We start from the raw sequence: 23,337 nt of genomic DNA, 5'->3' as shown, positions 1-23,337 counted from the left end.
AAGACTGGCCAACAGATGGTCCTTGTCAGCATACTTTTCCATGGAGGTATTTCAGTCTGGGCCTTCCTGTGTTCCTGTGTTGAATCTCAAGCACAGAGATTCAAAGCAGGCTCTGCTTGCAAAATACACTAAAGAAAATCCCCCCAACCCCCTCTCCCTTTTCCTTGAAACAGGTGACAGGGAGGAATATATCTGTTTTCTGTGAGGCAGGAGTTTTACCCCAGTTTAATAACTTGGGAGTGGAGGAAGAGACCCCTTCCCAGCTGTCTTGGGAACTTGGTAACTCACATTTGTTGTTTCAGCTTCTTTGTCTCTCTGGTCTCACCCTCCTGGAATTTGTGTAACACTGTCCTGGTCTGCTGACCCCCAAAGCAGGTCCCTCAGACAGGTTTTGTTTTTTTCTCTATTGTTTTTGTGAGAGCATTAAGCTCTGCCTGTTAATCCATCACTATCTTCCCATAATCCCCCACAATATCTGTATTTTCTTTTATAGATTCCTTTGCCCTTGGGAAATGTCTGTCTTCCTACATGTGGGTTATAAGGCCCTGCATGATTAGATGTTTCCTCTTATTCAAGCAGAGGATCATTGTTAAAGCAGCAATTCTAAAAATAATAATTATTCAGTTATTTAGTAAATGTTACAAAAAAATTCTGGTTGTTACAGGAGTGATAAGAATGTTCAATCCAACCTGGGAGGTTTAAAGGGAAGCTTCCTCCAGGAACCATATATCAACTGAGACTTGGAGGATGCCAGGTATTAGAAAAGGAAAGAGTGGGAGTGGGAGAGCAGGTACACATAGTGGGCTCAGAGCCACAGGCTTGCAGGACTCCTGAATACAATGGTAAGTGTGTCCCCTGTAACACAATGTTGAGTTCTGTGTGAATAGTACTTCTTGATTTCTGTGAAGCTGTGAACCTTTGACAAGAAGGACATTTCAGGCAAAGACTAGCATATGGAAAGGAATGAGAAGCTTAAAGATGTCCCTGATTTCAAATACTTGACTAGTTTTGCCATTTTTCAGTACATTCACTAAAACAGTGTTCTACAAATCTGCGTAGTTCAGAATCACCTGGGAAACTTTTTAAAAAGACGAATTTCCAATGCTACCCCCCCACACACACACACACATGCACACATATGCACATACACATACACACTTGTGGAGTAAGAGTCTGCAGGGTCGGGGCCATGAAATTTGCTTAGAATTTTTTAAAAACTCATAATCCACAGGAGAAATGTGGCATATCCAATTCATGAACTGAAGTTTGAAGACATTTAAGTTAAAATATAAAGAAATTCTGACCAATCCCTACAGTAGCACAAATACCTCTTGTTTCATTATACTTAGAAATGAGAGTTTTCCAAAGAGAAAAAGGGAAAATAGCGGCACCATTAATTTGCTGTTCATTAAAAACTTTAATACAGCTAAGGCTGTTTATCCAGAATATTTCTCTTCTTTTATATTTATTTCTTATCAGAGTAGCAGCTACTGGCCTGAAATGTGAAAGCGGCAGATACGTTAGATAATCCCAAAGGTTTTCTCTTTGTCGAAGAAAATTGATCATTATGTAAATTAGGTACAGGTTTCTACTGTAGCTGTTTGTATATTCATCTTATCTTATTCAATGAACTACAAGCTTCTGGAGTCCTAGTGCCTGTATTTCTTCAACAAAATCCCTATTCTTCAGTGCAGAGCTTTGCTTATAATAGATGAAATTAATGGATAGTGAAGGAAACACTCTAATCGCTGCCCCTTTTAACTTGACTAAAACTCAGCTTGTATTACAAATAGCCACAAAACCTCATAGGGGTCCTTCCTAATTGTGGTCTCAGTTTCCACCTTAGTCAACAAACTGAAGTGACCTTGGCATTGTCCTGTTCAAACACACCTAATTCTTCCCCCAGATCTTTTTTTTTTGTCTTTATTTACTTTTTTAATGTTACATTAAAAATATATGAGGTCCCCATATACCTCCCCCCCTCACCCCACTCCTCCCCCAAAACAACAACCTCCTCCATCATCATGAGACATTCATTGCATTTGGTGAATACATCTCTGAGCACCACTGCACCTCATGGTCAATGGTCCACACCATAGCCCACACTTTCCCACAGTCCACCCAGTGGGCCATGGAGGACATACAATGTCCGGTAACTGTCCCTGCAGCACCACCCAGGACAACTCCAACCCCCGAAAATGTCCCCAAATCACATCTCTTCCTCCCACTCCCTACCCTCAGCAGCCACCATGGCCACTTTCTCCACATCAATGCTACATTTTCTTTGATTACTAATCACAATAGTTCTGTATAGAATATCAGTAAGTCCACTCTAATCAATACTCTATTCCTCCATCCTGTGGACCTTAGAATGGTTGTGTCCACTCCACATCTATGTCAAGAGGGGGCTTAGATTCCACATGGATGCTGGATGCAATTCTGCTTTCAGTTGTAGGCACTCTTGGCTCCCTGGTGTGGTGGTTGACCTTCTTCAACTCCATGTTAGCTGAGTGGGGTAAGTCCAATAAACCAGAATGTAGGAGCTGAAGTCTGTTGAGGCTCAGGGCCTGGCTATCACATGGACAGTCCAGAGATTCAGGTCCCCTGGGTATATATTAAACCCCAGCACCAACTACAGTCCTGGTAAAAGTAACAGGAGAGGCTTGTGAACAAAGATTACATCTGAGTCCAACTCCATCACACAGAAATACAAACTCCAAAGTAGGGCCAACTGACATGGCACTGAACTCCATCTGCCATGACCATAGAACCTGTGGGTCTCTGTAGCCCTCAGAAGAACCAATACCCAGGGTTGTAACTACTTTATCTGTCTCTGGGACTCTGCTGAGGTGTGCATAAGGGCAACCCCTCTGATAACCTCCTGACTCTTTTTGAAGACTCATAGCCATATAAACTCATTTGTCCTTTCCTTTTCCCCCTTGATTCAGGTCAAAAAACATTTTTAACTCCTGGTATTATATGTAGATTGAGATAATCTGCTGGTCCAAGTTGACCCTTTTATTCAAGGTCATTTTCTAGGTACATCATCAGCTGGTACTTGGTAATAATCCCTCGGCACAAGGGAGGCTCATCCCTGGGAGTCATGTCCCACACTGGGTGGAAGGCAATGCATTTACATGCTGAGTTTGTCTTCGAGACTGACCACATTTGAGCAATACGGAGGCTCTCAGGAGGGAACTCTTAGGCACCCTGCAGCTGTAGACCTTGTTCTTATTTCAGGTGCACAGGCTCACAAGCATAGACATTAGTATCTAGGGCTAATTGTTGGACCTTTCTTTTTTTTTTGGTCTTTGCCATTGCACTTGGGGGATTGTTGCTGTTCCTGTAGGAACTGTAATAGAGTTCCCCTGGCTAGGAACATGCTAAGTATCCACTATAAAAATATCCAAACATTTTTATGTACCCTGGATACATGCCCTGGAGAACTCCCTGCCAACCATGTGTGCCCTGTCAGTAACATCCCACACCAGTATTCCTCCCCTGCCATTGTTGTACCTCTCTGTGATCTAAAACATCTTAAAAAATGAAGCCAAATATATTGCCAGGTTCCATTAATAGTAAAATGGAATATAGTGATCAGTTTAAAGGTTAGATATAGAATACATATTAATTTAGAAAACTTAAAGTAAAAAATAAATTGGGGTATCCAAAAATTAAATAATGCAAAAGCTTTGTTTTTGATGTTTTGCCTTCCATCACTGCAATAAGTGTTGCCATTTATGCAAATTGGCAAGGCAGCTTCTTCCATCTTTTCCTCAGTATCTATGTCCTTTCTTTTTCTTTTTCTTTTTTTTCCTAATTATTAAGCTTATCTTCACAAGAGTTTTAGATCACAGTAATTCATATATACAATATACAGTACTCCCACATATCCAACACAAAACCCTTTTCCCTTCCACAGCAATAATCTTTTTACATGTTCATACTAACTTTACTGAAACTGATGTACAGATATTGAGACAATTGCTTTCAAACAAGATAACATTTGGGTTTACATTGTGGTTTACACTTTAGACTATACAATTTTCTAAATTTTTTAGTTATCTTATGTTTACATTATGATTTACATTTTAACCTATCAGCCCCTATATATTTTTGGTGTAATTTAACATGTCTTATATCCATCCTTGCATAATCTTGTGGAACATTTCTATTGCCCACACAGTTACACTGATTCCATCTATTCAATACCTCTTTCCCCCTCCCCTCAGGGCACATGTGATAACATGGATGAATCTTGAGAACCTTATGTTCAGTGAAGCAACCCAGGCATTGAAGGACAAATACTACATGACCTCAATAATATGAAATAAGTAAACCAAGCTGCCTCAGAGAGCTAGAGATTGGATGATAGGCTAAAAGGAAATCCTTCCTTTAGGGGGTAGAGGAAGGATGCAAGCTGACACCCACACGGATGAAATCTATGATAAGCTGGAGGTAAGTATTTGTACAAGGAAGGGATAAAATGGGGGCATAGGGTTACCTTTGGGTGGGGCTTTGCAGGCTTGAGGGAGGCTAGGGATGGGAGGATGGGTACTATTGCCCTAGAAATTGGGGGGAGGGTGCGGGAACATACGAACATAGGAGATTGTCAGGTATTGGTTGAGAGTATAATGCTGAGAAAACTTTTTCAAAAATATAATGAGGAAGGTTCCCTGTTAAGACACTTAAAGAGGATAATCTGATGCAAGACAGGCTCCTAGGGAGTGTGTGAGTGCTCATTTTGCCATAGTGGGTTATATCATTGGATAGAGACCCATATAAAGAGAGTGAAGGTATAACCACATCCTAGGGAGGACTGGTGTTCTCAAATAGAGGGAATTGTATCTCTCAAGAGAAATGGTGGCTCCCGGTGCATTAGGGCATTTGAGCATGTCAAGCCCTCAACACTGTGCAATATCTCTGAACATGGCTCTTCAGGAAATGAAGATTGACTGTCACTGTGGGCCCAGATCTTGGTATAGCTGAATTCTTCACCTAATTCACATCTTGTCTTAAATGTCATCTGCTCAAAGAAATATTCACTATCCATGCAAAGCAGACCCACGTACTACTTTGTTCCTTATTCCATCACAATGCTGAATTTTCTTCATGCCACTTCTCTAAAATCATCTTATTCATTTACCTGTGGATTTATTCCTCTTTCCAGTATAAAGTTAGGTCCATGGGAACAAGGTCTTATCAGGTACTGAATCATTATACCATGCCCCATGTTCATCAACTTAGAGCCTATATTACTCAGCATCCCAGCAGGAAACAGATGGCTCTCTCAGATAAAGATAATTTGAGGAGAGCTTAATAAATTATCTGTTCACTACAGTGTGGGCAGGCTAGCAGGAAACCACACTAGTATTTAATGTCCCTCAATCCAAATAGGTGAAGGGAAGGAGTGGTTACAGGAGGCCAGATACAGAGAAAAAAAGGGACAAGGCTGACTCTACATGACTTTATGTGATGAGATGAGGGAACCACGTAGGGAGAAACCAATGGAAATATGTCCCCCAACCTCCAATTCTCCCTCCTTCCTTTCATCTTTTAAGCTCCACCATTAGCTGAACCTGTGCTTTGCAAATATTTATTCCCAGTTTATAACTTATCTCTTCATCCTTTTGACAGGGTCTTTCATTAAGGAAATTTTTTAATATTGGTGAAGCTCCATTTATCAATTTTTCCTTTTATGGATTGTGCTTTACATGTCAGCTAAGAATTCTTTACCCAACCTTAGATATCAAAGATTTATTCCTGTCTTTCTAAAAGTTTTATAGCTTTATATTTTACATTTAAGTCCATGATCCACTTTGAGTTCATTTTTTGTATAAAATGTGCAATTTAGGTCAAGATTCTTACTTTATTTTGCCTATGGCTTTCCAATTGCTCCTTTATTGTTGCTAAAAAAAGGTATCTTTCTTCAACTGAATTGATTTTGCCCCTTTGTCAAAATTAGCTGGGCATATTTGTGGGTCTATTTCTGAGTTTTCTATTCTGCTCCATTGATCTATGCATCTATCCCTTTCACATAACCTTCATTCCTACAACTACAAAATATCTTAAAATCAAATAGACTGATTTGCCCCCTTTTTTGTTTCTAAAAATTATTTCAGTTCCTTTACCTTTCCATATAGATTTTAGAATAATCTCTTCTATATCTGCACAACATCTTGTTGCAATTCTGAAAATAATACATTAAAATTATATATTAATTTAGAAGTAAAGTATTACTCTGTTGAATATTCCAGTCATTTATTTAGATCCTTTGTGTTATCGGTCATCATCATTTTATAGTTTTCAGCATACAAGTTCTGTATATGCTTTATTAGATTTATACCCAAGTATTTAATTTTTCCTTAGTGATTATAAATTACATTGTATTTTTAAATTTTGGTGTCCACATATTAATTGTTAGTATGTGGAATTACATCTGATTTTTGTATGCTTATTTTGTACCTGTGACTTTTCTGAACTCACTTATTAGTTCTCAGAGTTGCTTGTAAATTCCTTGGAGTTTTCTACGTAGATAACCATAATGTCATTAGCAAATAGGAACAGCTTTATTTTTCACTTGAGAATCATATGCTTTCTTATTTTCTTTTCTTGCCCAATTGTGTTGGCTAGAACTTGCAGCACTGTGTTGAATGAGAGTGATGAGAATGGGCATCCTGACCTGTTTCTCAAGGGGAGGAAAGGTTCACTCTTTCTCCATTAAGTAAAATATTAGCAGTAGCAGTTTTGTAAACTCTCTTTATTGAGATGAAGAAGTTCTCCCCTATTTCTGTTTTTTTTTCTGAGATTTTGTCAAATTTTTACATGACCTCTGCCTCGATTGATGTGGTCATGTGATTATTATTTTTTAGACTGCTAATACGGTATGTTACACTGATTGATTCTCAAATACTGAGCCAGTCCTGTATCCCTGTACTTCAGCCCACCTGGTCATGGTGTAAAAATTTTTTTCTATAATGCTGAAATCAATTTGCTAATATTTTGTTAAGGGATTTTGTGTCTATGTACATTAGGGATGTTGGTCTGTAGTTTCCTTTTTTTTTTTTTTTTTTTTGTATTATCTTATCTTAGGTTTTGGTATAAAGGTAATGCTAGTTTCATTAAATTAATTGGGAAATGTGTATTTTTCAGTTCTAAGATGTCCATTTGGTTCTTCTTTGTATCTTCCATTACTTAGGTGAAATTTTCTGTTTGTTTGTTTGTTTTCATTCATTTAAGGAGCCCATAATTGCTGGATGAAGCATTTCTTGTTATGGCTGCTTTAAAATATTCTCCGGAGAATTCTAACAATTCTTTGTTATCTCAGCATTGGCCCCACTAATTTGTGCTCTTTCCTTCAATGTGTCCTTCCTGGTTCTTGGTATGATGAGTGACTTTCTTTTAAAGTTAAAACTCAGACATTTTGAGTAATATGTTATGAGGGTCTGAATGTTATTTAAAATTTCTGCTTACATTAGCTTCCTCTGATATGCTCCATCTGCAGAAGGTCAGTAATGCCTCCCTTCACCTGCATGTCTGAACAAGGTGTAAGTGCCTCCATAATGCTCCCAACATGACCTCCACTGACACTACTGGGGAGTGTGGCCTACTTATCCTGGGCAGGGTGAAGGTCCTGACTCTGCACCAGGTGTCTTCAAATACCGTTTCACAGATTGGGAAGGAGCTCTTCCTTCGGTGGGGATGGAACTCTAGTCTCCCTACATGGTCTTCACTAGCACTTCACTAGTGGGGGGAATGGGGTTCATTCGCACCTGATGAGGATGGAAAACCTTGTTTCCTCCTCAGCCTTCTCCAGTACCACCCAGGTAAGAGGATTGGGGCATTTTGTTAAAGCCTGGGAAGAGTAAAAATCTAGGTTCCCACTCAAACTTTTCTTCTTCGGGTGGAGGTAGAGCCATAGATTTTCCTGTGATGTATATATATATAAGCAGTAGTGCAATGATTGTCTCAAGTTTTCTGTCTTTCTAGACTGCTAATCCTGGTCCTTGGCCTAGGAAAAGTAGGCTTTTTTAAATTTAAATTTTAATTTTTTATCTGCACTTGTTGGCATTTTGAGGTTACACCTTCTTCAGTGCTATATCTGGGATCTATGAGACAGAAAAGAAAACCCAAGGAACTCATCACCATCTTGCACCTCAGAATCAAAAGTCTCTAGCTACGTTTCTCCTTTTCTCCACCTTGCAGGTTCTTTTTATCCTCGTTTTATACATAATGTCCAGGGTTTCAGTTGTTCTTCACAGGAGAAATGGGGAGAGGTACATCTACTTCATCTTCCTGGAAACAGGAGTCCATAAAAGGTATTTGATATAACCAATTGCCAATCTTTTTAAGGACAGAAAAGACTGAGAGTAACTATAGAAAGGGAAGTGGAAGATATCCAACAAGGATTAAATGAGAGAACCTAAGTCTGTTTAAGTGTCTCTATTTTTCATTCATTTAATCTTTTTAAAAGAAGACAAACACTCTGAATGTATGTTTTTAAGTTAAAAACATTTTAGTTGTAATTAGAAAAACTACAACTGTGTAAAGATTGTGCCTTGTATTCTATATTAAGATGCTATTTGTTAAGAAATTCTTTTGGTAGTTTCTGCATCACTTCAAAGAGTTCACACAGTTTTTCAAAGGAAGAAAAAACATAAATGATTATGTAAAAAGCTCAACAGCTACAGAAGCAGTCAGAAAATATTCTGTTTTTTAAAACAGATCTTTATTTTTTCTGTCCTTATATCCTTGTATCTTGTACAGTGTCCAGTGTAATTGCATGCAGACATTTTGACCCAAAAGAGCTAGACACAAGGTAATTTGAAGCAGATGAATTGTAGTAGGATTCTACCCAAAAATTTATTTGTTTACTGATTTTTTTCTGAAAGCTTCACTTCTTATTACAATGACTATTTTCACTTTGTCCTTTAAATATATTTTGTTTTCAAGTAATAAAATTGGAAATCACAGACAAGGGAGAATTAGAGATTGGGTCCTATAACACAAATTGGAAAGTGTCCCGTAATGTCCTTCCTGAAAGGGAGAAGGAATGTCTTTGGATGGGTTTTGACCATTCTCTTAACCATGTGAAGAAAAAAAAAAGAATAAAATCACAAAGTTTAACTAACTTACCACACAGTTTCCTACATGCTTTGTACATATGCACATCATGGCAGAAAGTATGCATTTTTCCAACTTCAAAAACTATGGGAAAAGAACTTTTTTACTGGTCTCTATTCTCACCAACAATTCAGAGTCCATTCCATTCTCTAATTATAAATTTCACTGGTTTGACAGAAGCAGTTGGCAAAGCTGGCTGCAATAAATAAGTTCTTATTATTCTATCTGTACCTTCTCAGATATTCCATAGATGTGGAGTAGAAAAAAATTCAATATTGAGGTAACATGCAAGCTGCTAACCCACTCTAATCATTATGAAATGACCATTTTGAGAAAATAATAGATTTGTTTGAATTAGCTAATATATATTCCCAACTATTATTAATGGCTGGATTGAACTCACAAAACCATGAAATAATTCATACAGAATTTCAAAATTATGGCATTTAGAGCACGTCTTTAAACTGACAAAATCTAGGGCTATGTTGTAATTCTTTGTGATGTAGGAACATAATACAATTGTGAATGACCTATTTTTGTCCTCTTTAAAACAGCATTATTGAGATACAATTGACATAAAATAAGCTGCACATAAAGTATATAATTTAATATATTTTGACATACATATACAACTGTGAGTCCAGATAATGAATATTTTCATCATGTCCAAAAGTTAACTTAAACCTGCTTAAAATCCCTCTCATCCCTCTCCCCATCCTGTCCCTAGGCAACCGCTGATATGCTTTCAGTCCCTACAGATTTGTTTGCATTTTCTAGAATTTGGTACAAATAGAATTATTCAATATATATTATTTTGTCTGATGCCTTTCTCTCAGAATTTTTATTTGTGATTTATCCCTATTGTAGCATGTCTCAAAGATTCATTCCTTTGTATTTCATTTATGGATAGACTGTTGACATTTTTTTTAAAGTGTGGTAGCTTAGAGTTCTGAACCCCAGAAAAACATATTCTTAATCTTAATCTTAATACAGTATTGTGGGTATAAACCCATTGTAAATATGAGGTTTCCTCAGTTAAGCTGTGGCCCAACTGAATCAGGATGATCTTAGTCCTATTATTGGAAGTTTTACAGAGAAAAGGCCACACAGAGAGAAGCCATTACTTAAGGGAGCAGCCAAAAGCTAGAGGTCAGCAGAACCGAAAGAGAAAGGAGAAGATGCTGCTAAGTGCTTTGACATTTGACAGAAAAGCTGAGGAACCAGGAACCACGGGGATCACCAGCAGCCAGCCCCAGACTGCCTCGGTGTTTGGGGAGACAGCATTGCTTTGCTGATGCATGATTTTGGACTTCTCCAAGCTTCAAAATTATGAGCCCATAAATTCCCCATTTTTAAAAAGCCAATCCATTGTATTTGTTTTAGCAACTTGAAAATTAAAACAGTTTTTGGTACCAGAAAGTGGGGTGCTACTATTGCAACTACCTAAAAATGTGGAAACAGGCTGGAAGAATTGTGAGGAGCTTGATAGAAAAGGTTTGGATTGCCTTTATACGTTCATGGAAGGTACTCCCATTGAGGCCTGAGAAGGAAATGATGAATGTGCTATTGGAAACTGGAAGAAAGGCTATTCTTGCTATAGAGTGGCAGAGAACTTGGAAAAATTATGTTCTGATGTTGATTGGAAGGTGGAACTTGAAAGTGATAAACTTGGATATTTAGCTGAGGTGACTTCCAAGATTTTTTTGGGACGTGCAGCCTGGTTTCTCCTTACTACTTATAGTAAAATGCAAGAGGAAAGGGATAAGCTGAGAATTAAACTCTTAAGCACAAAAGAACGAACAGTTGATGATTTTGAAAATTCTCAGTCTATGCAAATAGTGTCCTGTGACACTAGGGCCAGAAGCAGCTCTACCAGGGACCTCCCTGAGTTTCCAATTAGTGAGTTCCCAGAGGATAAGGCTACATGTGAGAATTTCACTGAACAACCCTTTGCTAAAAAGTATATGACCAAAAATGGATCCAGTCAGAAATTTCAATGGAAGTCAGGATTAGAAATGCAGTCATCCCAGAAGGATCTCTGCAAAGTTCTATCATGTGATTGAACCCGCATGCACTGCATGCAAAGATGAAAAGGTTTTCACACAATATTTATGAGCAGAACCACTACCAGTTTGGACTGAAAGGAAAAGAGATGGTATGAACTGAAGAAAGAATGACTTCAAAGGCAGAACCATGAAAGCTGAGGTCCAGACCAAAGAGATGTTCTTGGACCTAGAGAGTTGGCCCACCTACACATGTGAAAAGAATAGATCCACTTCTACACTTTGAGGGTACAGTCCATCTGCCCCAGGGCTTGGAGAGAGTGGGCCTTGCACCCCATTGTTCAGGGAGGGTACCATCATCCTGATGCTCAGAGATGATGGGGCCTGTACCCTGGAATTCACAGAGAGACTGGTCCCCACTCCAATGCTTAGAGTGGGTAGGACCTTCACCCTAGTATCTGGGAATAGCATGGATGCTGCACAAGCCCTTGGAAAGTTTGGGACTACCTCTCCATCAGACCCAGAAAATTCACATACATCCATAGATGACTCTCAGAACTTGGAATCTATTGGAATTTGCCCTTTTTGGTTTTGGACTTGTTTTGGAACCTTAACCTCTGTTTTCCTTCTAATTTCTCCCTTCTGGAAGGTAATGTTTATCTGATACCTGTTCCATCATTGCATATTGGAAGCAGATAACTAGTTGTCTAGGTTTCACAGGTCCATATGGCAGAGAAACTTTGCCCAGGGAATGACCACATCCATAACTTTGTATTTACCATTGTTCTAAAATTCCCCAAGGGTTTGCAATATTGTGATAAAATGAAAGTATTTTGCGTGGGATGAACGTGTCTTTGGGGGTCAGATGGTGGACTGTAGTGGCTTAGAGTTATATACTCCTAAAAAATATGTTCTTGACCTTAACCCACTCATGTTACTGTGAACCCATTACATAGATGGCCTTTTGGTGGCTTTACTTTAGTTAAGGTGTATTTTTCTTACTGAAGGCCTTATAGAAAAGACTACAGAGATTGAGCTATTCATCTATTGATGGATTTCGCATTGTTTCCAATCTTTCCCTATTAAAAATTAAAGCAGTTATGGATATTTACGTAAAATTTTTTGTACAGTCAAATGATTTCATTTCTCTTGGGTAATATCTAGGAGTAGAATGACTGGATCATATGATGTGTTCTTCAAAACCACTGTACTATTTTACATTCTCACCAACAGCTTATGAGAGTTCCAATGCTTCATGAACTTAGGTGCAGAAAGTCTAAACAAAATGATAGCAAATCAAATCCCACAGCATATAAAAAGGATAATGCATCATGATCAACTGAGGTTTGTCCCAGAAATTCAGTGTTGGTTTAACATTTAAAATCAAGTCACATAACTCACCTAATCCATTCTAATATCCAACAAATATTTGCTGAATACCTACCATATACCTGACACCAGAGTAGACTTTGGAGATGCAGCAGTAAATTTTAAAAAAGTATTCCTTCCCAGAGCTCAAATTCGAAGGAGTTAGAAATATGTAAATGAAATAAAAAGATAAAATGCCAATGACAAATTCTTTGAATATAAATATGGTAAGGATGGGAGACAGAAGAAGCAGTATTCTTTCAAATGGGGTAGTGAGGAAAGGCTTCACAGAGAAGGTGACCAGAAACTTGAGAAAAAGATGCAGCAGGTCATGTGGGTATCTGGGGAAAAGTGCATTCTAGGTAGAACTGCAAATATAAAGTCCCTGAGGCCAAACTGTGCTCCATTTCCAAATTTGCTGAAGTACAGTGAGCCAAGGGGAGAATAACAGAGAGAGATGAGATTAGATAAACTGTGAAGAATGAAATAATTTAGGACCATATAGACCACTTCAGGGATTTTGACTTTCAATCTTAAACTGAAAACCATTTGAATGTGTTGAAGAAAGGAATGACATGATCTGATGTATATTACTTAAGAAACATTCTGGCTGTTACATTGAGAAAAGACTGTAGGAGACCAAGGGTATAAATTCATCAGGAAAACTCCCTAAAGTCTGCTTCAAGGATCCAAGTAAGAGATGACAGTGCCTTGCACCAATATCTTAGCAGTGGAATTAGTAAGATGTCAGATTTCAGATGTATTTTCCAAGTAGAATCAATATAATGTTTGCTTTCAAATTGGACCTTGGTTATGACAGAAAGAGAGAAGATTCAAGGACAACACTAAGGATTTTAGTCTGGTTTTGGTTTGATTTTTGTTTGATCAGTTTGAAGAATGGACTTCTCATTTACTAAAATAGGAAATGAACAGATTTTGAGGAAGATCAAGAGCTCTTTTTTTCTTTTTTTTGACTTGTTAAGGTTGAGAGCCATTTGAGAGACTTAAGGGTGGAGAAGTTAGGTAGGTAGTTGTATATGCAAATAGAGTAGAAGTTTGGTTTGCAATAAAAATTTGGTAGCGTTCAATATATAGATGGTATTTAAAGCCATGAGATTGAATGAGATCATCTAGAGAGTGAATGTTGTTAAAGAAAAGATAAGAGAAACAAGCACAGGAGACAGAGAAGTATGCATCCACGTGGGCCAAATAAAAGAGAAAACAGGAGGTGCTTTTGCACATGAGCTGGACTATCTTGTAAGTAATGTCCAAGACCTCCAACATGGAAAAGTGTAGTCACAAAAGACGGAAAACAGGAGAGTCCACTACATCTATAGCCACATTTTGGGTGGTGTGCCAAATATTTGGGAGCAACTGCTCTTTCCGCTCTACGTAAATAATCCAAAAGTATTGAAAACTGGATTAGCCATTTCTCCTACTGTAGAACTTAACAGGTAGAAATTGGTCATCAGTGGTAGATAGACTTCAATACGTCTTCTATGATACCTGCCCCTGAATTTCACACCTGGAATATAATCCCTTTCTTTTGAGTGTGGATGGTACCTAGGAGTTCCTTCTAACTTATAGAATATGGCAAAGTTGATGGAGTTTCATGCCTGTGATTGTATTAGGTTATAGAAGACTCCATCTGCCTTGCAGACTTGCTTTTGTCTCCTGCTGGCCTTGAAAAAGCAAAATGCCATATTGTTAATTACTATGAAGAGGATCACATGACAGGAATGTACAAATTGTCTCTAGGAACTGAAGGTAGCATCTGGTCAATAGCAAAAAACTGAATCTCTTCGTTTTACAACTGCAAGGACATTCACTCAGGGACCACCAGAGTGATCAGGGAATTGAATTCTTCTCCAGCAGAGCCTCCAGATAACAATGAGACAATCCAGCTAAGCTAATTTCAGACTCCTTATTTACAGAAATTGAGGTAATTCATGGATGTTGCTTTAAGCCGCTAAGTTTGTAGTATGTTGTTATACTGCACTAGAAAACTAATACACCATGAATTTGGATTTAGGAAAAAGCCATGTTTCCCAAATCCACAGGTCCATCTGAAGTATAGTTGTCCTCTGAATCACATTGATCTTGTTCTAGGACTGGATCGGTAACCGGAGTCTTCCTCTGTTTCTGAATGATTCCTTTGCCAAGCATACCCAGATTTTCCTCCTAGAAACACAGCTAATTAGTCTGGACCTGGTTTTCCTTCCTAGAACTGACCCATGTGCTCCTCTGAGACTAGATTTCATCCTCATGCCACCTTCCATTCAATGACTTTAGTCTACTTTGGGTGGATCTCTCAGATCATGGTTGGGATTTGCCTAGTTCTGAATAGTCTGGCTACTGTCTGGGATCAGTGATGCTATCCCTGCTTCCTCACTAGTTAACTGAGAAATTCCAGTACCACACAAAGTAGAAATCATTGGACAATATGCTACAACAAATAAACATTGGCTTTGGAGTTGGATACAATTCTTTATCCATCATTGAGTGACTATGGCTAAGTCATTCAACCAATGTGAGCCCCAGTTTACACATCCATAAAATGAGGTTAAAATCCTCAAGTCTGCTGTTAGGGCTAAATAAGCATTATCAGTGAAAGTATGTATGAGACTGGCAGATTTCAGATACTCAATAAATTGTGTTTTTTTGGGTTTTTTTTACTTTTTTCTTACTCTTTAGAATTAATTAATCATAAGAGTTTTCTGAAGATAAAAAGTTCTTAAAAAAAGAAAAAAAGGCAGTTTATTGTTTCAAATATATCCACTGTGATATTGATTTGTATTCACAGTATTCACTAAATCCTGGAAAAAGTGTATTCTGAGCAAAATAGAAAAATCATTAGAGGCCTAGGAATTCTATCTTTTGCATATAAAGCCATGAACCATCATCACATCAGCAGTATTCTCTTGACACTCCATTCACAACTTAGTTGGTATTAACAGATGAAGTTCAAGGGCAGAAATAAACTTAAAATGTTTTCAGGCAACTTTGATCAAGAAGTTCAAAATATAAGAGCATTGAAATCGTTTTTGGATAATTGTTACAAATTAAACTAAGCTTTCTGTCAATACTATAATTACCAGAGTAATGAAGAGTGAAAAAAAGAATATCAGTTGATGTACATGAATTCAAGTTTAAGTTTTATAGTTTAATTCAGAGCTACATCTATTCACTTGTCAAAGAAAATGCAGGCAGGACATTTTAGCTTCTCAGTCCTGTATATCTTAACTTACTTCTCCTTTTTTCTAATTTTTATCATCTGTCCACTTAAAAAAGTATTGGAGTATACTATTCATACATAAACGTACATAAGCAATAAGTGTATTATAAAAAGTTGTGAACTTCCAAAACAAACATGCCTAATATCATACAGGGACCCCATATATCAACCCGCCACCAACAGCTTGCATTGTTGTGAGACATTTGTTACAAATTATGAAAGAATATCTTCAAAATCTTACTACTAACTATAGTCCATATCTTACATTTGGTGTAGTTTTATTCCCCAACCCACCTTATTCTTATTATTTTTTATATATTTTTATTACAGAAGTTGTAAATTTACAAAACAATCGTGCACATGTGTGGAATTCCCATACAACACCCTTTCAAGAACCCACCACACCGTGGTGGAACATTTGTTACAGATTATGAAATAATATCATCAGACTATTACACCAACCATGGTCCAGAGTGTATATTTGGCACACTATTTCCCTACTCCCCCATTATCAACATAGTACACCTTTGGCATAAACGCATGACTTACAGTATTGCCATTTAACCACAGTCCACAGGTCACACCAATTGTATTTTTCCCATGCTTTTCCACATTCCTACAATTCTGTAATAGTGACATACATCTGCTGTAGTTCACAGAAGGACACTCTTATATCTGTATCGTCAACTACAATTCCATCTACCTCTGGGTTCAATGTGTTATTCAGTCCCTAAATTATTCTCTAGCTTTGTTTCAATTGACATTTGCATCCCTAGACTACCCTTTCAAGCCACACTCCCATTTATAAGCCACCTGCTACTCACTATAAGGTTTTACCATCGACTCTATATATTTCCATACTTTTTCAGTAAAGTTAATTAAAATTCTTACATATATTAAGTGTTTATTTTTTGCATTTAGTATATATTATTGAGACCATACAATATTTGTTCTTTTGTGTCTGGTTTACCTCACTTAGCATAACATCTTCAAGATTCATCCATGTTCTCATATGTGTCCCAATTTCATTTTTTCTTACTGCAGCATAGTATTCCATCATATGTATATACCACATTTTGCTTATCATTCATTGGCTAATGTACACTTGGGTTGTTTCCATCTTTTGGCAATTGTGAATAGTGCTGCTATAAACATCAGTGTGCAGATGTCTGTTCATGTCACAGTTTTCAGTTCTTCTGGATATATTCCTAGTAGAGAAATTGCTGGATCCTATGGAAATTCTATATTTAGCTTCGTGAGGAATTGCCAGACTGTCTTCCACATAGACTACATTTTACAATCCCACCAACAGCAAGGGAGTATTCCTATTTTTCTCATGTACTCTCTGGCCTTTTGTATTTCCTCTTTGGAGAAATGTCTACTTAAATCTTTTGTCTTTTTAAATTGGATTGCTTGTCCTTTTATTGTTGCATTATATAACCTCTTTATGTAGAATGGAAATCAAACTCTTATTTGATATGTGGTTTCCAAATATTTCCTCCCACTGAGTGGGCTGCCTTTTTACCTTCTTGAAAAAGTCCTTTGAAATCACGAAAGTGTTTAAGTTTGAAGAGGTCCCATTTATCCATGTTTTCTTTCTTGTGCTTTCAGTATAATGTTTAAGAATCCACTAGCTACCACCAATGTTTTCCTACATTTTCTTCTAGAAGCTTTAAGGTTCTTGCTTTTATATTTAGGTTTATGATCCATGTTGAGTTAATTTTTATATAATGTGTGAGATAGGAGTCCTCTGTTTTTCTTTTGGCTATGGATATCCAGTTATCCTAGCACCATTTGTTGAACGGACTGTCCTGCCTGAGCTGGGTGGGTTTGACAGGCTTGTTAAAAATCACTTTACCATAGATGTGAGTGTTTTTTCTGAACCATCCATTAAGTTCCATTGGTCTATGTGTCTGTCTTTATGCCAGTACCATGCTGTTTTTACCACTGTAGCTAGGTAACATTATTTAAAGTTCAGAAGAGAGAGTCCTCCAACTTAAATTTTCCTTTTTAAGATGTTTCTGGCTATTCGGGTCCCCTTACTTTTCCAAATAAATTTGATAACCATGTATTCCATTTATTTTTAAAATGCTGGTGGAGGGAAGAGACAGTGGTTCAATCAGTTAGGCTCCCGTCTACCATATGAGAGCCCCTGAGTTTGCATCCTGAGGCCCCCTTTGAAGGCAGGCTCACCTGCACGCTGCGGAGAGCTGCCAGCCCAGGGGCTACGGAGTGCCGTCAGCGGGCAAACACCACGAAGAGCTGACTCAGCAAGGTGATGCAACAACAAAAAAAAGGGAGACAAGCAAAAAAAAAAAGCACAGAAGAGCACACAGCGAATGGACACAGAGAGCAGCCAGCAAGCAAGCCGCAGGGGGGGGGGGGGGAATAAACAAAAATAATAAAATACAGTCACAGAATAATGTAGAGCAAAATGGACACAAAGAGCATACAGCAAGCAAAAAAGCTGCAAGGGGGTGGGGAGGATAATAAAAAAAATGCTGGTGGAGTCTTTATCGGGATAGCATTGAATCTGTATATCCACTTGGGTAGAGTTGACATCTTAATGATATTTAGTCTTCCAATCAGTGAGCATGGAATGTTCTTTCAGTCATTTAGGTCTTTTTAAATTTATTTTAGAAATGCATTATAGTTTCCTGAATACAAGTGATTTTCATCTTTGGTTAAGTTTATTCCTAAATATTTTATTCTTTTTGTTGCTATTGTAAGTGAAATTTTTTTTCTCTGACTTCCTCCTCAGATTGTACATTACTAATGTCTTTAAAAATCCATATGATGTAAGTATAGGTACTCTGGCTTTTTGTTTTGTATTGTTTTTTTGGTTACTATATGCATGGAATATCTTTTTCCAGCCTTTCTCTTTCAGTCTTTTGGTATCCTTAAGTCTAAGGTGAGTGTCTTGCAGACAGCATATAGCAGCATATAGGTGGCTCATATTTTCTTATCCATTCTGCCAGTCTGTGTTTTTTGATTGGGGAGTTTAATCCATTAACATTCAATGTTATTACTGTAAAGGCAGTTCTTATTTCACCAAAGTAGACTTTTGGGTTTTATCTGTCATATTTTATTTTTACCACTCTTTTGAGGCTTTTAGTTACTTTTACGGATAAAATCTTCATTTGTAGACTGTCTTCCAAGCCCCTCTCTCCTGTTTTTTCTTCTCAGCTATATATAGCATACTGTTTATTATTTCCTGCAAAGCCAGTCTCTTGGTTACAAACTTTCTCAGTTTCTGTTTACCTGTGAATATTCTAAACTCACACTTATTTTTGAAAGACAATTTTGCTGGATATAAGATTCTTGGCTGGCAGTTTCTCTTGCAGTTTCTTAAATATACCATACCACTGTCTTCTTGCCTCCATGAATGCTGATGAGAAATCAGCACCTAATCTTATTGATTTCCCTTATATTTTACGCATTGTTTTTCTCTTGCTGCTCTCAGAATCCTTTCTTTATCTTTGGCAGTTGACATTCTGATTAGCATGTATCTCAGTGTTGGTCTATGTAGATTTATTCAGATGGAAGTATGTTGTGCTTTTTGGACACAGATATCTATGTCTTTCAATAGTTGGCAAATTTTTATTTCTTCAAATATTCCCTCTGCCCCTTTTCCCTTCTCTTCTCCTTTTGGGACACCCACGACATGTATGTTTGTATGCTTCTTGCTGTTGTTTAGTTCCCTGAGACTTTGTTCAATTTTTTCCATTATTTTCTTCATCTATTGTTTTGTATGTTTGCTTTTGGAGGCCTTTTCTTCAAGCTCACCAATCCTTTCTTCTGCCTCCTCAAATCTGCTGTTATATGACTCCAGTGTATTTTTAATTTCACTTATTGCACCTTTAATTACTGTAAGATTTACTATTTTTCTACGTATGCTTTCAAATTCTTTGTCTTCACCCAGTGAATTCTTAATATCCTAATCTCTTTAAACTCCTCACTGAATTTATTAAGGGGATTTGTTTGAACATCTATGATTAGTTATCTCAACTCCTTTATATCACCTGGAGGCTTATCTTGTTACTTTAACTAAGCCATATCTTCCTGTTTCTTGGTATGGATTGTAATTTTTGTTGGTGTCTTGGCATCTAGCTTACTAGATGTATTTATTCTGGGTGCAGTTTCCCTCTTTAGTTTAGGGTTTTCTTGCCATTTCTCCCCTGCTGGTTGTGTAGTAGGAGCCAAGGATGTAGTTGGTACTGTAAACTGTAGAGGTTCAAGCTGCCATATTGCTCCAGGGACCATGAAGCTTATCCTAGCTTTCTCCTTTGCCAGAGGTAGGGACAGAGCCACAACCATGTATAATAATCCAAGTCATACAGGCCTAGACTGTAGTTGCCCAGAAAGACTGATGAAGCTTCATGCCCTTTTCTTCCCTGCCTGGGGCACAGATGGAGCTGCAGGCATGGGCAGCAATCTAGGCTGAGTGGGTCCAAAATGACCATAGTTGCCCTGGTAGACTTCTAACTATTCAGTCTGTGCCAGCCAAATGTATCTGCAGTTACCTGGAGAGACTGGTGCAAGTTCCACCAGCTTCCTCCCTGCCAGAGGTGGGGCTGAAGCCTAGGCTACGGCTGCAGTTTGATCTGAGTAGAAGGAAGCTTGTCCCTACCATCACTGCAATTTTCATTCAGCCCAGCTTCCCTTCATGCCAAGGGTAGAGTCAAAATGGTAGTTAACAAGCCTCTTTCCAACATGGACATATTAGAACTTTAGCTGTTCTTAGGGTTATACTTTAGCCAGCGAATTTACCAATCAGTAGCTGAAGTCAGTGGCCAACTCTCCCTTCCTCCCATTTTGGGGGAAATGGAGCTTCAAATTACAGCCAAAGAGTAGCTCCTGGGGTGGCTTATTCTGTGAAAGTAGGATGATCACTGGCCTCCGAGGCATAGTCTGTATTTTCCCAGAAAGGCTGGCACAGGTCCTCCGGCTTCCTCCCTGCCAGAAGTGGGGCCTTTACCAGACTGTGATTTTCAGTTCGCCCTGCTTCCCCTCATGCAGGGGGTGGAGTTAAAATCGCAGCTACTGTTCTCTTTCTGACTTGGGCAGTTTCAAATTTTAGATGTTCTTAAGATTATACTTTAGCCAGAATTTACTTATCTCTTCTTCCCCTTTTTTTGGAAAATGGAGCTTTTAATTCCAGTCACAGAATAGCTCCAGAGGCTGCTTGTGTCACCAGTGGAGGATGGGCACCAGCCTCCACTGTGTGGAGTGCTCTACTCACCAATCTTCTTTGCAGATGGGCAGACCCCTCCTTCCATTTTTTCAAGGATGTTGCAGGATGCTCTTCTGATTTCCTGGAGCCTCCATAACAGGTGCTTTAGATAGCTCTGGGTGTTTACTAACTGCCCGGTAGCAGGAGCTGACTCTTGGAGCACCTTACTCTGCCTCCATCTTGCCCCTCATCATTTGTCCACTTTTGGTAAAAAGGACTCAGTTGACCTAAAATTTGCCTTGAGTTATGCTTTAAAATTATGCATCATATGGTTTCTATTATTCGTTTTAGTAATGATTACCTTAATAGGAAAAAAAATACATGAAACTTTCCAGTAGCAGCTTTTTCATTACCCAGTTTTTCCTGTTTTTTAATTACTTTTATTGTCAATTACCATTCTTTTGCCAGTTTAAGTTTTCCTCTAGTTTTTTTAAATTTTTTAATTTATTGAAACATATCACTCACACATAAACATACATAAACAGTAAATGTATAATAGTTGTGAACTTACAAAACAAACATATATAATACCAACAAACGTATATAACATCTGACCCTACCACCAATAACTTGCATTGTTTTTAAACCTTTTTAACTAATGATTAAAGAACACTGTCAAGATATCACTACTAAACAAAGTAGCTTTCCCCAACCAAACCGATTGTTATTATCTTTATATCATTTATATGTGAACATACATAAACAATTAAGTGTATAGTAAAAGTTGTGAACTTACAAAGCAAACATGCATAACATCATACAGGGATCCCATACATCAATCCTCCACCAACACCTTTCATTGTCATGAGATGTTTGTTACAAACTATGAAAGAACACTGTCAAAATCTTACTACTAATCATAGTCCTTATCTTGCATTTGGTGTCGTTTCTCCCCCAACCCATCCTATAATTATTTTTTAAATACATTTTTTATGACAGAAGTTGTAAACTTATAAAACCATCATGCACATGTGCAGAATTCCCAACAACACCTCTCCATCAACCCACCACAATGTGGTGTGTCATTTGCTACAGATAAAATATCATCTGATTGTTACCATGTCCATAGTGTACATTTGGCTCACATTTTCCATACTGCCTCCGTAGCAACACAGTACATCTTTTGCATAGATGCAAGAATATTATATTATTACTACTAACCACAGTCCATAGGTCACCCCAGCTGTATTTTTCCCCATGCTTCTTCACATTCCCATCATCCTGCAGGAGTGATATACATTTGTTCTAGCTAACAAAGGACACTCTTGCATCTGTACCATCAACCACAATTCTCACTCACCTCTTTGTTTACTGTGCTAGATTTTATATTTTTGCTATTAATTTGTATTAGCTCTTTATATATTAAGGATAGCAAACATTTTTCTGTAGTATATGACAAAAACATTCTCTCCAGTTTTTGTCTATTTCAAAATCCATGAGAATGTAAGCTCCCTCAGGGAAGGGATTTTTGATTGCTTTATTCCATTTATATTTCCAGCACATAGAAAAATTGCTGGCAAGCAGTATCTGTTTAACACTGAATATGACTTACGGTGTATTATTGAGGTGGAAAAGTTTTTCATGGTTAAACTGTTCAAGTCCTAAACTTTCAGTATAAAACACATCTTCATAATAAGAACTTCAGCACAACATTAAGCAATGTACATTTAGGGTAGGCTTTCTCACATATGGATATTCTCACATGTCTATTCTTTCAGATGAACTTCAGAATAATTTTGTTAAGTGCCAAAAAATCCCTTTGGAAGGTTGTTTTGAACTGAAATCAGTTTGTAAATTAATTTAAAATGATTAAAGGGAATAATTAGCCAACAGCCGTTTATCTTCTTGCCTTCATAAAATGGTACGGGTGTCAGTACCTATTTCTGTGTAACAAATCAACTCAAAATTGTAGACTTAAAACAATACTACAGTATTATTTCTTGTGACTATAGATTGGATAAGTACAGGTAGGTGATTATTCTATTCTACATGGCATTATCTGATGTTTCTCATGGACTGCATTCATCAGGGAGTTTAGCATGGCTCACATGTCTGCCGCTGATGCTGTCTATCAGTTGGAGTCCCTTGGTCCTCTTCCAGGTGACCCCTCATTTTCCAGGACTTTTCTGCCCACAGATTTTCACCAACAAGATGGCAGGCACTTTGTGACATAACAGCTGGCTTCCAAGAAGACAAACCCTACTCTGTAAAATATTGCATCTGTTTGTGTCAAACCCAGTAGTGTCTCATTGGCCAAATCACATCACATGACCATACTCAGCTTTAAGGTTGTAAACAAAAATCTGACCTCTGGGAGGGGGAGTGGCAAGGTCACATTGCAAAAGGGCATAGATGCTCAGATAGGAAGAATTTGT

This window comes from Dasypus novemcinctus, chromosome 24, assembly GCF_030445035.2.
Source record: "Dasypus novemcinctus isolate mDasNov1 chromosome 24, mDasNov1.1.hap2, whole genome shotgun sequence".
NCBI classification, from domain to species: domain Eukaryota; kingdom Metazoa; phylum Chordata; class Mammalia; order Cingulata; family Dasypodidae; genus Dasypus; species Dasypus novemcinctus.
Note: the sequence above shows the minus strand (reverse complement) of the source record.